The sequence below is a fragment of the Periophthalmus magnuspinnatus genome, chromosome 3 (genome assembly GCF_009829125.3).
Source record: "Periophthalmus magnuspinnatus isolate fPerMag1 chromosome 3, fPerMag1.2.pri, whole genome shotgun sequence".
Lineage (NCBI taxonomy): Eukaryota > Metazoa > Chordata > Actinopteri > Gobiiformes > Gobiidae > Periophthalmus > Periophthalmus magnuspinnatus.
The window spans coordinates 28,908,339-28,922,028 of NC_047128.1; the positions used below are offsets into that span (position 1 = coordinate 28,908,339).

The 13,690-nt window shown below is 38.1% G+C and overlaps 1 protein-coding gene across 2 annotated transcripts in view; it reads right to left on the bottom strand.

The window, feature by feature from the left end:
* The window catches only part of sema4ba (sema domain, immunoglobulin domain (Ig), transmembrane domain (TM) and short cytoplasmic domain, (semaphorin) 4Ba), a 42,904-nt gene extending 29,214 nt beyond the window's left edge, over positions 1-13,690 (bottom strand). The window contains exon 1 of one of the 2 annotated variants that reach the window (XM_033983459.2): positions 4,713-4,914. The gene's annotated coding sequence lies outside the window, so the exon portion shown is untranslated. Of the gene's footprint in view, positions 1-4,712; positions 4,915-13,617 lie in introns of those variants that run through there. The other variant, XM_055230546.1, reaches the window with a different exon arrangement.

Consider the following 13,690-nt stretch of genomic DNA (forward strand, 5'->3'; position numbering starts at 1 on the left):
AAATTTTCTAGTTTTATACTCAGTTCCTTAAGTTAGCAAGGTGATTTTTTTTAGTGTTGCAAGGGCAGAGATCGTGACTTGACACTGCTGTAAGAATGATCCAACAGGCTTTAAGGAATATTCAGACTGGCCCTTTTGCATTAGTGTACATATCGCTCAGCTTTGCCACGAAGGAAAGGAGCAATTATCATTTCAAACAAGTGAGTGAAGCAGAACTGGCGGAGGAGATAAGTGCTCAAAGGAGAGCTGGGTCACCTTATTCCCTGTGATACTCGCACGCCCTTGCCTCAAATTATTCAAGCCTGACGGGGAACAGTAGGAGATTGGGCCCTGAAAAACTTGCAAAGCGTCAATAATGAGCAGTGTGTGTCAGTTGCAACGCAGGTATGTAATTTGCACTTCATGGCAACGCTGATGAAACTATGGAAACCAGAAGGGCCTCCTTGGAGACGAGTAAATCGCAAATGACTGTATTTAAGATCTTTATGTAACTACATTTCACACACGTAATGTTAACACTTTGATTTGAGGAGTTGCAAAAAGTGGGATCGCAAGACAACTGTAAACTGGAATTATCATTTGTTTTACTTGTTTCTCTTAAGCTTAGCGAATGTCCTTGCAAGTTGTAACAGTAGCTTGATGATGTCAGCCTAAAGGCAAAATGAGGTGTAACTTGGTTGAGTGAACAAAGATATATTTACACAGTAGTGCTTTTCGAACGTGGGCCATATTGTTACGATTATAATTCTTTCAGTAAATATACAACAATCTGTGACTTTGTATCATTTTTGTCTGTTCTCATTTGGATCCTCATGACCCAAACATTGCGGTAATCCATGTAGTCTATTATTTTATATGACTGACTGTGAGTGTATCAGTCCACATCACAATTACAACAGTACATTCACATCCAAAAATAATAATCTTGATTGTAACCACTGGAGAGTTCAATTTGACTTTTTCCTAAGTGGAAACATGGCAGGGCTGGTTTGAGTTGTTTGTCAGGTTTGCCACTTCAAGGCAGTTGGCTGTTTATTTGAGGTAAACATATGTTCTTCAAAGGGACAGTTGAAGCATGGGGCATTGTTTACTGTCAGGTAAAGCCTCCTTGCTTGTCTTAGCGAACAGTCAAAGCCAATAAAGGAAGTAATAAGTCAACAATGTACTCCCTGCTGGCAACAGGCCCACTGATAAAAGCTGATGCAAGGAGGAGGTAGAGTCTGCATCACCGTAATAGAATCAAATCAGGCAGTTGATCATGTAAAGATATCTGGGAATTAATTTCAGTGATAAGGAAGTCTGATTGCATTAGGAATCGATGTGATGGGATTTCAAGCTGCACCACAGGAAGAGATGCAGCCAGTTCAGTCTAATACTAAGACGGTGATGAATAAATAATCTATAAATTTAGGGAAAAAAAATGTATTTACTAACTTGTTACTCACAGACACACCAAAAGTGCTGTAAGGGGAACTGTCTCTCTGCCCTGTTGATGTAATTGTGAGCTCATCAGTCTGGGAAGAAAACAACACAATCTTGACAGAAATTCGGTGGAACAAACATTTATGAACAGGGAGGGCATGTGAGGCTAAATGTCTCATAGGAAATGTAGCCTGGAGATTGGAGTGTGCCGGAAATGGTAAAAGATTGAAATGATCTGTCAGTCTCATCCCACATGATGTTCAATTCAATTTCACTTTCTATTATGATGAATAACAAAACTAAATCTTGACATCCTTAATTTAAGTAGCAAAGAAACATCAGCCAGTAGGAGTAGTGTTGTCACGAGGTAAAGATTTCAAACTCAGGTTTCAATATTTAGGAGATTTTAATACCACAATGATGAAAAAAATGAGGAAAAGTCAAAATTTGTCCAATACATTCAGCAATTTGTTTAGTTTCTGCACTTGCTCAAATTAACATCTACTTTTGATATTAGTTTTAGAATTTAAAAAGCCTAACAATAGTAAATAACGCCTTTTATTACATTAAAATCAGGCTCTGTTTTTAAACTCTCTATGTGGGCCAAAGCAAGAGCAAAAACAAAGTAAAAGTATCACCAGCTGTAAAAGAAATTGTTTAGTTGAAGTAAAAACTACATTTTATTTCCTGTGCTATAAAAGGTTTACAAGAGGTTGTTAACCTTACTGATCTTTCAGGGTGGACTCACTTTTGTAGATTCTTCTGTATTAGTCCAAAAGATTCTAAAGTTTCACATCAGCTGATTCTCAAGAACATTCCAGTCAAGCAGAAAGTCTGTTTTCCATTACAAATCACAGTCCCTAAACTCCTCACTTTTAACAGTGCCTCTTTCCAAAACAAGAGGACGGAAACATAGAAGACATTCATCCTTCTCTAGAGAGGAGCGTGTTACTTAATATATTTCCATCCCGAGAGGTTTGGGCCTCATCTAAGTCAAAACACAAGTGCAGACTTTTGTCACAATATAAACCTTGAATAATCTACGTGCTGTCCGTCCTGGTCTCCCTGCTGCTTCCAATTAACAGCGGACCATGCCCTGCCCATAAGGAAACTATTTAAGCTCTTATCAGAAAAGGAACAGGATGAGCAACAGGTAGGGGAGGACAAACAGGGAAATAAATACAGTGCTCATCTGCATAGCACCACTGGCATTCAGATGTCTTCTTTGGGCCAGGATCTAAACCCCTGCAGGGCCTGGACAGCCTTCCATGCAAGAGCCACGGGTCATCCTGAATATGAATAGGCCTACACAATGAAACAGGGCAGCAGAGACAGCAGGTAGGGTGCAGCCAGGGATCTTTTTTACTCAATGCAAATGCAAACTATTAACTAACGCCCATGTGTAAACTCCAAGTGTTACTTTTCACAGTTTAAGCAGCATTAACAGCGCAAGAATTCAAGCAGATTCCTCAAACAAACGCGCCTCTCAGTGCCAAATGTTCTGGAAAACCTCAGAGAAAACAGGAACAATATGGGACTTTTATACATGCATGTTGTTTTACTCAAAGCTGACAACTTCTTGGTAGTAGTTGATGAAATCCAACATGATCAGTTGCTTTCGTGCTTTGTACTCTGGCTCAGATCCAGGGAAGTGACCCAATGTTAATACGGGATGCTTCATAGAGGATTGTGAACACGCACGTTCCCATCAAGTGCAACAGCGTCATCGTCTAATCCCAAAGGGCATATCATTAGTTTTTAAAATGGCATCAATACTGCAATGTCGACTTCCTCTCCATCCCTTTAGCCATGAGCTGACCGCTGCTCTGAAGTTGTTACAGTGGGTGGGGTGTAGGGTGGGGTCTGTTGTTTGTTTTTTGGATGGGAGTGTGATGCCGTGGGCGGGGGGCTTTTCAAAGAGTCACAGAGTGGAAGTGAGTAAGATGGTGGTGAGTCGCACTGCCAACGGTGTGTTATTAGTGTTACCGATACTGTATCACATGGTAGTGAGAGGAGGCCAACAGCTGAGGCCCAAGGGGGAAAAGCTACCCTATCCGTCAGTTCCAGCACGGCTCCAACTGCAGCATAAGGCTAAAACTGTGCTTCTCAAACTTTGGTCCCCGGCTCCTTGAAGCTAGACCAGTTTTATTATTGTGTGAGAACTACTCTGGGTATTCCGCTTTAATGGTAGTGTCTTTAAGTTGCTGCTTTAAGCACTAGTTTAATTCCTAATTTAGTTATGGCTTTAATTTTAAATGGATTGATAATGTAGACCTAATCCTGATATTTCTCTGCACTTTTCTCCTTTAATATTAATTTTACAATGATAATTTATGTCTTGATTTGTTGTTTTGTTGCTTTCTTATTCAGTAAAGCACTTTAAATTACCTAGTGTACGAATTGTGCAATACAAATAAACTTGCTTTGCCTTGCCTAATTTTTTCCACAAATGTATTTGTTTAGATTAGACTAAAAATACAAATTTGCTTTCCACAAACACACAATATGCTTAATTTATTTGAGTTTAAACAATCAGGATATATGGGAAAATGTAGGAAATAGGAAAAACACATAACCAATGATAAACAAAAAGAAAATGTGCTCTAACCATATCTTAGTTTGCGTTATAAACCACACTAAGATACAGAAGGTATGTCAACACATTCCAATAAGAGATAACTGAGACAGTGCGTGCAAATTCACCAAATTTCCCCAGGCCCTGGAGGCGGAATGCATGGTTATGACAAGTTATTAGGTAGAACCTTTAGTGTAATTAGCAGAAGTATTGGTGCACTGTTCCAAAGATTCAGAAAAAACTGAATATTTACTGTTGTCCACACGTCTATGCAGAGAGTAGGTAAGCCCGGTTGTTATTCCACATGGCACCAATCAGCAGAAAGTAAAGGGTGCACTGAACATAGCCTGAGTCATCCAACATCACACATGGAGCTTACTACATCATCACTGTCATTAGGCCACTCAAGTTACGTTAACAGAAGGGCACACACCATTCAGCCAGGGCAACAATGCACCTTGGCTGATTAAATTACGCACAAACGCAGCAGAAAGCAGTTTTGGTTGAGAAAACTACATAAAAGTTAGAAGAATTTAAAGCTTGTTGTTAAAAAGCAACCTAGAACAGCAGCCAAAATAAAATAACTTTCAACTTAATGTATTTTTTCCCATTTTTGTTGTTGTTTCATCACGCGGCGTGGCTGCGTCCCTGCTCCAAAGGTGTACCCTGATCGCACCTCAAAACCAGCCTAGAGAGAAGACGCACAAAGCCTCACCGTTATTGTGTTTGGGCGTCCACTGTGTTTTCCAAAAGTCAGCTCAAAACTCCAATCCGTGACTTAAAAGTGTTAAAAAAGAGCCAAAATAAGGTTTAAATCCACACAGTCCGCTTGGTTTGAGTGAACAGACGTGTCCACGGAGTAAAGCCCAGTAAAGCAGTGTCGGTTTACGCTCGAGCCTCCTCCACTCTCCAAACTCTCCTCTGCAGCTTGGTCCGTCCCACACGCAACACAAGCCCCGCCCCGCACACGCTTACTGTCTGTCACACATTATCCACTCATTTCTGCATGAAATTACTCGTGCTGAACCATAGCTGGGAATTATGACCCACACTACAATTCATGCGTCTATTGTGTTAGCAAGGGGATTTTCAGAGATTACATAAATGTAGACTTAATTTATTCAGTGTATTAAACTTTGAAGTTGCAATATTGTGGACTTTTTATTTATTAGACTGCACTTATATGTCATTGCCCTATCTTCACAGGCTATAGAAATACAGTAAAGTCCAGCTAAAAATAAAATGGGCTGCTTAGTTGTTATAGTTAACCATTCCTCAAGTTTTAAATTGTACAAATTAACTATATTTTATGAGCTATGACAAAAATACAGCCTCAGTGCATATCATGCTACTGCAAATTTAAGTTGTCTACAGTTAATGCATCTGCTGGATGTAGAGCTATGTTAAAAAACAAATAAGTAAAAATAAATAAATAAATAAATAAATAAATAAATAATAATAATAATAATAATAATAATAATAATAATAATAATAATAATAATAATAATAATACAATAATATAAATAATGTTAAATAATGTATTAATAAATAAAAATACAAGTAAAAAAACATAAATAATAAATAAATAAATAATTTCTTTATAAATAATAAAAGAGGAAAGTAGTAGTAAGTATTGTGCAGTTTGCAAGTGAGTATGAGCGATTCAAGCATGTCATGTCAGGAAAATAATGATGAAACGCTGACACATCAGGGAGCAGACATCACATCACACATGACACACAGAAGATGAAATACAGTAAAAGTGTCTTTAAAAAAATTACTAACTACATGCAGTGTTGACCAAGTCTTCTTTGCTGTCTTTGCTCTCATGCCTATGTAGTATTTTGCATAGAGCCATACCCTGCTGCTATTAAACAAATACTTACAACTGAGAGTGTCCACCACAAAGAGAATTACAGAGGATTATAGACTAAAGCAGTGACCTGAACGCCAGCAGAACCAGTCACTCATGTAATCTCTTTTTGGATGTTGAAGAATTATAAACATGTGCACTAGATTGAGCTGTCCTTCTGAGGGTAGTCCAAACAACAGATTGTTCACATTTTAATCATATCATGTATGTCAAAGAGCAGGACTATTACAGCAAATGCTATCTTTATGCAGTATTAAAAGTTTGGAAATTTGATCAGGTTTGTCATATGTTTTGACTGAGACATACCATGAGGGTTTAGCCAGGGACACATTGCTCAAGGCTACATCCTTAAATGCCGGCGGTTTCCTTTTTGAAACGTTGTCACCCTGCCACATAGGTTACCATGCCTTCCATATCACCAACTGGAGGAGTGGGTGACAGGTGGGGTTATACTTGCATCAGACGCTGTGTCTCTCTTTTGGCGGTCTGTCTATGAATGTTACCACCATGTTGTCTGCGAGAGCAAAGCTTAAAATCAAGTTGCTCTTCTTTATCTGCAGCGCTCGGCCATAATCCCTCAAATTGAATCAAGGATTAGTTTGAGACGATTAAAATCATCCAACTTGTGCAAAAGTTGGCGTTAAAACAACAGGGGTGCGTTGTACAATCCACCAGTGCAAAACGAGGTATGAAGCTTTGAAGTGCAAATGTGCTGATTTAAGTCCTCGGTGTCTATTATTTGTTTGATAAAAATGAATGCAATTTAGCCTTCACCTTGCAAAGTGAAGTGAGGATTTTATAACACCCAAAATGGCTATGCAGATCTGGGCAAAGCTGGGCGATAGGTATTAAGTGGCCTCCTGCCTGCTGGGATTTTATTGGATTATTTCACACTTTGAAAAAAAAATCTTCTGAGACACACAGAAAGAAGACATATAGGCCTGTCACAGTTGACTTTTCCTTCAATGTTAGAAAGAAAATGCTTAGGCTCAATATACCTTTTTAGCATTAGAGGAGTTTTTTGACACTGAGATACTAGAATTAACTACTATCGTTATATTTTTCTGTAGCAATATATTGTACTTCAACATAAGGTTATTGTGACAGGCCTAACAAAACTTTATCAGTCTGTGTTATTTAATTTACAATCAAACGGCCTTGAGAAAAGAACAGTTTTCCAAAATCACATTAATCTTCACTGCTTAAATTGTATTCCTCTTGTTGTGAAGATGCAAATGCACAGGACTCAATAGAGAAGTCATTCACATTAAGGTCATGACCACCCACTGAGCCCACACTGAGGTTAAGTACATGACAGACTCTTTCAGTAAAAGAGAGGATCAGATTTAAGGGATTATAAAAGTAAATATGTTGTATGGATTTGCCAACATTAACTCCCAGACAAAAGAGCAATGACAATAAATATATCACTGTAAAGCAATGTATAGAAAACAAAAAATCTATTTAATGTAAATACTTTTTTGTTTTGATTTTTGACTACATATCTTCATTCTCCTAATGTTCTTGTACTTTGTGTTGCAACACTGAAATTTAATTGTGGGACACAGAAAGACTCTCTTGTTTGATCTTATTTGGTTTATGTGATTGTAAAAGTTTGGTGGCAAATAAAACATGAACAAAAATACCACACTACTTTACAGTAACAGTTAAAAAACAAACAAAAAACAAAACATGTACAGGGAAAGACTGAAACTGAATTGTTAAAAACGTTTCCATTAACTCGTAAAAAGAGTACACAAATATTATATTGCACCAGTATCAAACGTTATCATTCTGTAAGTAATAAATGTCAAAATAGATGTTAAAATTGTCATCTCTGTGAAAGTTAAACAACACTGGCTTAATAAGGTGCAAAGTTCCTTTAAATACTCTTCTGTATTCACTCTGGACAGTGTAAGTGATTTAGCTCTGCCTTCATGACTGTGGGGTTTGTCCCGGCCTGGCAGGACGTGATGGAGCCCAGGCACCCGGGTGCAGGTGTCTCCCCGCTCAACTAGAGACAACCAACAGCAGCTTATGACTCATCCTGTGCCCTTACCCTGTCCCGCCACAGACAGCCCCAAAATGTCCTCCCACTCACACCTACACGGGAGGAGCCAGGGGACCATCACTCCTCTCTCTGATGATGATTCATGACTTTGAGACTGAGGCAGCTCTCCGCACTCAGGAAGCTTCACAATCTGACTCCATCTAGAGATTATTGTAGACAAGACGCTCATAAATCAGGCAGGAATGACTTGCTGATTTCATATTTCTATATCAAACAAGTGATGGCTGAGTGCATGTGAAATTTGTACCAAGTTTTCGAACATGTAGACGTGTTTCCCTTTTCCCAGAAATACTGTTTTTATGTCAACATGAGACTGTCATTAGTTATGTTTGCACTGCACAGGGTGTATTTGCTATGTTATAAATCTTGTTAAACATTGTTCACAGTGCTCCATTGTAGAGACCTGTCAACAATAGTTTGGATTTTTGTGTGAGGGTCATATCCAGTGCAGTATGTATCAACACACAGAGGGAAAAGTTTGAACAGTTAACTTGAAATAACCCTAGTTTTTGGTTATATAAAAGAAAGGTTATGTGACTTTTATAAATAACTTTGAATCAGATAGCTAAGTGAATTTTTCTGTAAAAACAGATGTAATGCCAGGCTGACGCTGGACCAAAACTGTGAGTGCTTAAGTTAAGGCATGTGCTTTGGCTCTTTCAATTAAATATTATAAAAAAATATATATTTATATATGTGAAATAACACCATGACAAACCCATTATCAAGCTTTCACATACAACATACACTAACCAAACCAAGAGGATTAAAGCATCACAAAGGTGTAATTGGTACAATATTATTACCCAGAAAAATAAATGCTTAGGTCCACATGTTCATTCTGGTGTTTTGTTCCCTGACAGACATCCAATTCAACTTTTTCCAACTGAGAGTATCAGCAGGGGTCCTGTGTGTGAAATGACACAGAAAACTATTAAATAGGAATTGTCAGTCCTGACATGTGCTTTAATAACCGCCTGTTATCCTCTTGTATGACAAGTTCAATCACCACAATGATTGTATTAGATGACATTTTTCTTGAGAGATTACACCAACCATTTTTCATACTCACAAAATCATTCATGTTTTGCAAATCTTTTGTCCCAGCTATTGAGTATGTAAACTACACAGATCTAAATGTAAAAAAAAAAGATTTTACAAAAATATTTCCAGTACAAATGTATTCACTACATCTATGTACGACCCAAGTCATACATGTGTGTGTGTGTGTGTGTGTGTGTGTGTATATTTATATATATACATATTTATAGTAAGCCAGCCATTTATATTGTAATGAAAATGTTTAAAAAATATTGAAATCAAACATATCTATTGTAATGTGAGCAAGATGTATATGTATTTTAGGAATCTGATTATAAAACATCTTTTTCAAAAAACAGAGAAGTGGAATAATATAGACTTACAGACAGTGAGCAGAACAAATTAAACCGATATCATCCCAGTGACAGCTCCTGTGTACTGGGGGAGGGCTGACATGTGGAGCTGATATGACTTCTAAAGGATACATGAGATTAATGTACCTTAATGTGTGTCTGGTTTCACCCCCTGAGGCTGCACTGGAGGGACAAGATGTTGAGGGGCTGTCCCATAGTCAATGTAAAATGAAGATGTTTGCATTATGGGTGAGCTCAATTCATAGATTTCCTTTTGTCTGGCTCCTTTCTGTGGATATGGGAGTCTGAGGGGCATAGGTGAAGGTCCCTCACAGCTGCACAGTGGGAAAATTGAAGGGGGTGGGCAATTCAAAAAGGCACTTCAAGCATCAGCAGTGAATTAATGAGCTTTTTAAATTTGCAACCATTTCCTGTGTGGTCAACTTTACAACCAAGTACACCAACAGACCATATTATTCAGTAGCCTTATATCCAAAGCTTCTGAAGGCAATTATAATGGAGAAGGAAAGGGGCTAAGGTGACTTTGAATCTGGGTGTTGGTCTAAGTAAATAGAACCTGCTGATAGAGGCATTTTAAAACAACCAAGTGCACAAGGAATGGTGAAAAAATAAAAATGTTTATTATGGATGACATTGTGCAGTTTGGAGGAACAGGAACTCATCTTTATACATTAGACTTTTATTCTCATTTGTGGAAGATGCTGTTGTATTGAATAATCTTAATTTAACAAATATTCTCCTCCTGCTCTATACTGTTCTGTATATGTCAGACACATAAAAGGTTAAAAAAATGAATATCTGCTGCCTGCAATATACAGTGAAATGCCACTCTAAGTTTTGTCAATGGACCCATTTATTGAGCTGTTTTTTATTTATTTTTGATAAATCTAGCTGTTTACAATGAACAAAATGTAAAGTAATGATCTGTGTATGCTATAGTTTTATACAAAATATCTGGAAAAAACATAATACATCCTCCTTAAGAATTTATTTTATGACGCCACAGCTGAGACAGTGATATTCATATTCGGATGCAAATTTTCTCAAGTTGTCCAGGCTTTGCGCTGGCACAGACGGCAGCCTCGATACCATATGTGACAGTATAATTAGGTTTAAATAATACTGCTGAATGGTTTACAAGTATTGAGTCTCAAAAAGGGGAAATGGAGACTGCCCCATTTCCCGTAAACACACTTCAATATTCATAGTGTCCATGTACTATCCTGGTGCTTCGACATAATGATTTAGTGGTGAAATATCACACTCCACTAAGCGAGGGTCATCCGTCATAACGGGCTATTGCTGTCAACCTTGTGCTCACTGTTTAGTCTATATCAAACAACTGTCACATTCACGTATATATTTGTACTACACTGGGCTTTTACTGGTTGTATTCGCTAAATAGTATCAGTCCAAGTGCAGCAGAGGCTTATGGTGGGGTAGTCTTGTGTTTGCAGGATGAAAGGCCCAGAGCAGCTGCCCTTGGTCTGGTTTTCCATAAGTAGGGCCCGCTCCGTCACATGTTTTATTGTCAGGAATATTTGTGGTGTCCCTGTTTGGAGCACATGGGAAACATCCATTCAGCTATCAAGCAAGAATGACCTTTGATTAACTAAGAAAATACTTTGGTTACAGCGAACGCACGATGAGGCCAGACACATAGCAACATAGCACGTTAAAAAATGCAGTATATATAGGCACACATGAATACTGGATTTAAGCATAGATTTTGCAGCCCCTCCAAGCACCACCAATCGTTCACTCACACACCACCACCATATACCAGGCAAGGTGGATGACGTGTCCCACCTAAGGACATAATGGCAATACTATTGATGCCCCACTACGGCATCTGGTATTCCCAGCGGGTTTTCATCCAAGTAGGCCCAACCCTGCTTGTGTCTTTTGAGATCAGGCGAGATCGATCATTCTCAAGGTGGTATGGTTTAAAGTTAAGATTTGTCTATTGTCATCAAAATTATGCATTTCTATATAGTTTAGTGTCAACATAATATTAAATAATAAAATCACAATTAGGTGAGGTTACATTATATTCAGTTTTAAAGTTTGACATTTACTTATTTCACATTTTAAAATATAAAATGTTTAGATTTTATGTTTCAATCCAAACACGTCTCCATATAACATGCCATAAGGACTTCACAGAAATAGACAGGCAATCAGATAGTCAAACAGATTGCACGCGACAACCCCTACCCTTTGACCTTCCACTGGGGCTATAGAATCATTATTTAAATCTCTCTAAATCCTAAAAATAAACTTTGAGACTACATTAACACATTTCAGTATAATTAGACAATAAAAGAGTTAATTTGACTAGGTTGAACTACCAAATAGATGTTATTATTTCAAAAAACAAACAAAAAAACTAATAGTTATCTTGGGCAGTGTCTGTTCTTGTCAATAAAGGAACAGCAATCAATATTTTATCGCAATTTGATCAAACACTAACCTTTTATGACCCAAAATATTGTCTTAACATCCATCTATCTGCTCCTCCCTGTCTATATAATCTTACTGTTGAGCCGTCGTCATAATTAACCTTCCCAGAACGTTAGAATAAAACACCCCCAGGAAAGAACTGCACGCTTGTTAATCTGTAATTCAAAACATTTCTGTAAACAAATGAAATAATTGAACAAAGCTGCAAAAATACCTTCTTTTCTAGTGATTCATTTGCAATCATCAGGTTAAAATCATTGCATAGCGTTTGTTTGATAGATTATCTGAGGAACACATACATGATCAGTAGTTTCCAGTCCGCTAACTATTCTTCCACATTTTGTATGATGTTGGTTTCTACTAAAGACCTCTCCAATGTGTCAAAAAAAGTAAAAGTAGTAATCAGATGAAGGATGGAAACACAATTTGCTGTTGAAATGGAAAGACAGAAAGTGAATCATGTCTAGAGTCTTTTTTTCTGGTCGCGGAAAACATCTGGATGAATTAGTTATGAGAGGGTCCACATGTAGAGTAGGCCATCTATATAAAATATTCACATTTCAACACAGCAGAGGCAGAAGGTTGGGTTGGAGGGACTTGCTGCTCAAAGGCCACTTGGAAAGAAATGGACCAATGACATCACTTCTTAAAATGATGTTAATATGATTAAGCAGATGCAGTGATTTCTTTTCCCATTTTACTCATGGATGTCAGGCTCAAAGTCTTTTTTTTTTTTTTTAATAAAATAAATGTTGCTCTGGTGACTTTTGACTTTTGTGACTTTTCTGGTGGATTGCCATCACTTTCTTGTCTCCATGGAGATGTTATTGCTTGTTAGATGATGCCATTTAATCAAGCTACAGATCAGATCTTTGGAGAGGTGCCCTCCACTCACAATAAAAGTTTTTTGTTTTTTTTCTTTTTTGCAAGATTGATAAGTTTAATGCCAGGATAAAGCAATAACCATGGAGACCATCTACCAGAAAAGTTACATAGTGCACCATTAAGCTCGAAGTAAGAAAAAACGTGATTGCTACATAACTACATGGCTAGATTTGAATCTTCATCAAAACTTAATGTGTGGTGTTCCAGGTCTGTACAGAATATCTAAGTGGCCTGAGTGGGACACTGGTGGTAAAGTGACGACAGGTTATGCGCATGGGGAAAACACATTCAAACTAAACTGCTGAGAAAGTTAGTGGTAGCTCCAATCCAAGCTCTCAAATACATAATCCTGTACAGTTATTTGTAAGAGGTGGCATATGGCAGGTGGGAGTTGACCATATATTTGGCAGGTCACTGTTGATGGGTGCCATAAAGACAATGTCAAAGCCAGCACTGTCTGTCAATCCAACTGCTTCAAAACTAAAGAACCACTAGAGTGCACATGTATTTGACTCTGCTGCCTTATCTCAAAGCATCAAACTGACATCATTTCAAATGGAAACATCACATCCACATAACACCCTGGAGCATATTTAGCTTTCCTCATTGATAGTCTGTGTAGCAAAGGCAGCTCAGAAGCAACACATCTTTCAACTCGTACTTGCATCCTCCGTCTAGCTCCTAGCACCTTGTTGACATTGCAAAGCCAGGACCTGTCAGTTTAGAGCAGTGTTCAGTACTGAAGACCGGTATCTCTAGTAGCTGCCCATTCTCATGCCACTCTATTACTCCAACTCAGCTGCGTGCTTCTCCTTGCAGCACTACCTCCCGGCGTTTCCCCCCCTCAAAATACAATACCCTTTTCATGCTTTTTTGTCATGCTGCAATAAGGTTCAGAGAGGAGAGGACTTACCATGACAAACCCAGGTGGTGCGATGGTTGGCTGCAGTAAAACGAAAGGATTCCCCTGATAGTGTATTTGTAAG